Source organism: Grammomys surdaster, unplaced genomic scaffold (genome assembly GCF_004785775.1).
Source record: "Grammomys surdaster isolate TR1022 unplaced genomic scaffold, NIH_TR_1.0 230, whole genome shotgun sequence".
Classification (NCBI taxonomy): Eukaryota; Metazoa; Chordata; class Mammalia; order Rodentia; family Muridae; genus Grammomys; species Grammomys surdaster.
Genome location: NW_021604675.1, coordinates 1,690,441 through 1,695,064, shown reverse-complemented (window position 1 = coordinate 1,695,064; position 4,624 = coordinate 1,690,441).

The following is a 4,624-nucleotide window of genomic DNA, read 5'->3' as shown; positions in this document are numbered from 1 at the left end:
TAATGCACAAAATGATCCTCAACTTCTCTTCAAGAACTTGTAAGGATGAGAGTCATTTTGACTGGTAATTCATTTCGGCATCCTGGGAGTTTTAGCATGACTGTTATTAGACAATATATCATCCTAAATATTATTATTAGCAGTGAGGGAAAATTTTGAATATTCTTCAAATGTAATGAGTATGATCCAAATTTTACTGCCTGATAGCTCTCAGGAGCACATACAGAGATGAATATGTTCAATAGTTTCCTTACTATTATTAAGGTTTTTTTTTCTCAAACATTTCTTTCAATAGAGACATTGAGCATGGCTCTGGACACTACCATGTTTGAAGGTGGTTAAAAATGGATGGAGAAGGGCAGAAGTCCATTCCCATAATTTATCCTCAGGCCACTATACCAAGAAGAGAAACTGGTCTTTTGTGAGTCTATCATGGAATGGACTTCTTTCATTGTTATAAGATTTAATACATATATACATCTCCTGTTAGTTTTCATAGTGCCATCTGAGCTGGTAAAATTTGTGGGGACAGCTAGAACTGATATTTCATGGAGAAGGAATTACAAACAATTTTCTCAGTTAAGGAAATTACTTAAACTTTCTGTATTATCAGACCTTAAATCTATAACAAAGTAGCCCTTTTCCATATTGACTTACAACTCCAGTTTGTGGATAAATGCAGATGAATTACAGCTAGAATTCCAGTTCTTCTTTGTAGCTCTGTATAGTTTCATATCATTTAAACCATGGTTTACTATCTGTAAAATGGGAATGATAGTTTTTAGCTCACTAAAGCTATTGCTAGTATCAACTGCAAGCTGTTCGATGATTTCTGATGCATTTACTGCTAAATAAATAATGACTTCTTTATCCACAACAGCAATAAGATTATAATAACTCACATTTCTTAAGGCTTTAGAGCATCAGTTCTCAACCTGTTGGTTGTGTCTCCTTTGGGGGTCATATTTCAAATACCTGCTCATCAGATATTTATATTACAATTCATAATAGTAGTAATAAAATAAATTTATGCTTGGGGATCACCACAGCATGAGGAAATATATTAAACAGCTATACAGCATTAGGAAGATTGAGAAGCACTGCTTTCGAGGAAATTAAGTAAGAAAGCCTTTGAAATGTAATACATCATCATATAACTATGGACTCCCCCCCCCACACACACTTTTAGTATATATGTTTTCCAGATCTTAATTTTAAAGGAGCATGAGTGATAAGAAAACATGATGCAGAATTTTTTCAAATATTTGGATAGAGTAACTGTTGTGAGAGACTAGACTCCTACTGGGAGCTGATGTCAAATGCATGTCCAGTTGCACAAACCTAAATATACAACACATCAGGGAACAAAGTGGACTCTAGTTGCACAGACCAGAAACTAGAACTTCAATCGTCAGGCAATGTGCTGAATAAAGTGGAAGCAAAGGATCAGAGTCACAAATGTGCTGCAGTCCTGTTGAAAAGGTGTACTTTTAATGACACAATAGTCTTTGCTTATCTCCTAAGGAAGAGCTTTGAGTTCAGTCATTATGTGTTAATTAGGGTTACTATTGTTACAATGAAGCTCGACAACCAAAAGCATGTTGGGGAAGAAAGGATTTATTTGGCTTATATATCACCAGTCACAGTCCACTGAGGGAAGCTAAGATAGAAATTCAAACCCTGAAGGTAGGAGATAATGCAGAGGCCTTGAAGTAATGGTACTTACTGTCTTACTCCCCACAGCTTGCTCAGCCTGCTTTCTTAGGCAACTCTAGGCCACCAGCCCAGGGGGTGGCACCACCCACAAGGGGCTGGGCCCTCCTCCATCAGTCACTAATTAAAAAAACACTCTACAGGTCTGTGTACAGACCAATCTTATGGAAGCATTTTCTTAATTGAAGTTTTCTCCTTTCAGATGACTTTAGCTGTGTCAAGTTGACATAAAACTAGCCAGCACATGTTAAGTTTAGGAAAGCCAAGATTTTTGGAATGTTTGTGCTATCTTCTGTATGGTTTCCATAATCATTCTGCCATAGATGAGTGTGCCTATGCAACTCTATCATAACTCGATGATTGTTTAATATCATCCTTTCATATCTATGTTTTTCAAATGGATGAGGTCACAGTAATTTTGAGGATGACAAAGGGCCAAGACTAAAACCCTCCTACAATTTAGGTACATTTGCTTCCAGATGTCAAACAGGATGAAAATTTGCTTATTTGTAAATAGTCAGTGTTAATTTTCATCACAGCTAATAACCACAAATCGTTTCAGAACTGGGATCATCTGTAAGGAACTTTTGTCTAAAATATCACACACATATACAAGTGTCAAGTTTCTGTATAAACTTTAACAACTGAAAGAATTTCAGCCAACTTGGGAACTATTATTTCACTGTGCCTCTTTGATCAAACAGACCTCAGAGCTCTCCTTCCTTAGCTTTAAGCTTTTCTCAATGAACTGAGTAATGGAATCTAGTGATAGCTTTAAAATCCCACAGTAGAAGTAAAAACCTTCCCCACTGATAAGTAAAAGGATATTTCTGGCAACAAAACCTGGGGGTATAGCTCTAACTCAGTTGGCCTTCAATTAAATGCTACTTGGGAACCCCTGAAGGTAACAACAAGGACTTAGAGTGAAATAAAATATCTACAGACATTCTAGAGAATAACTGTGTCATAGAATGATGCAGATAACACTTGGCCCTAGGATTATTTGAAAATCACCAAAGCTTCACTGTGACTACAGTTAATAATGATATATTCTATATTATAAATAGATAATAGAATAGACCCCCAACACTCCACAAAAACAAAATAATTTAAGTGATTATGAATGTCAATTATCTTAACTAAACCTTTCTCCAATATATGTTTCAATACATTACATTGTACACTATATTCACAATTTTTATTTTAATTAAAGCTAAATTCTCCTCATAAATATCTTCTATACTTCTATGAAATCTATTTTTTAAATGCACTAACTCATATCTGAGACTATAAGTGAACAGAAGTGCTTCTTTCACTTGTAGTTAGCATTCAGCGAATGACATACCCACACGACTTTTAAATGTTGTATATAGTATATACTTTTTAATATCACAAAATTTCTCAAATTGACTTTGAAATTACAGGCAAATCTCTGAATATTTTCAATACTGTGAAAGATATTTTTAACATTCATTTATTTTGCTTTGTTAGGCTATTTCCATGGTGAAAAATTAGAAGAAATTTAATAAAAACAAGGAATGAAAATTATTCTTGAATATTCAACTAAAAATATGTAGGTCTTTAATAAAAAAGTCAAATTCTTAAGTGGTATTCAATTATATATATATATGTATGTATACATATAAATTAAAACATTAGGCAGTTTACAAAATTGTATGCATAATACTAAAAGGGCATTACTCTGAGTGGATAAAACACCTTGGCTCTGGAGACTACCTGTTTTAGAAATCTGACTCTTTTTCATACTGGCATCATAATCTAGATGGTAAATATACCATCATGTAATTATACCAATTACCTACTTTTGAAAATGGTATAATAATTAAACTTATATCATAAAATTATTGTGAAGCATAAATGGTTTAAATTTGATTTATATGGTAGTTGAAACATTGTCTGAAACACTGGATGCCAAATAGTCAATAAATGATAGCTATCATTGTATGGTTTTCAATAGAAACATGTGCAACAGACAACTTGCTATTTATTATTGAATAGCAAAATTATGAATAACTATAGAGGGAGAGGTGGGCAAGAAGGCCTATTGCTAGTCTCACTACTGACATTTGATGGCTACTGGGAGCGAGTCTTTAACACTATGAACCCTCTGGTAGAATTTCTACTCTACAAGGCAGTCCTCATACTCTAGAGTGTTTGAGCAATAAAAAATAAAAAATAGATTCTATCTATTGGGTGGGTGTAAATATCTACATCTGACTCTTTCAGCTGCTTCTTTGGCAGTCATGATGGGCCCCTTTTTGTGAACACACTACAGCATCAGTAATAGTGTCAGGCCTTGGAGTCTCCCCCTTGAGCTGGATCCCAATTTGGGCCTGTCACTGGACGTCCTTTTCCTCAGGCTCCTCTCCGTTTTTGGCCCACAACACATATACAGCAGAGGACTGCTGGGTCTGTGTTCAAGCAGAGAAGATACACTTAACCCTCAAGAGACTGGAGTCCCCAGGGAGTTTAGAGGTCAGGTGGGGTGGGGGGTGGAGACAGGGGCCAGGGAGGAAGTATGGGATGTGGAACAGTCAGAGGGTAGACTGGGAGGGGGATAAAGTCTGGACTGTAACAAAAGTTAAATACAAAAAAGTAACAGGAAGAAATAGATTCAATAAGTTTAAGAGAGACAGGTAGAGAGGGAAGGAAAAAACAAAGATTCATGGGTAAGGAAGTGGAAGTGGAGTAGACTTAAGGGAGGAATAAATATGATCAAAATACATTGTCTGAATGTCTCAAGGAATTAATAAGATGTTGTTTTAAAAACTGTGAGCAACAGTTAACCTTACTGGGTTTTTCATAGCACTCAAGAAAACAAATTTGCATTATTTTTGTGTCAGGAAAATGAAATTCCTCTTAGCATTTGCAAAATATTTATTGAGGCATT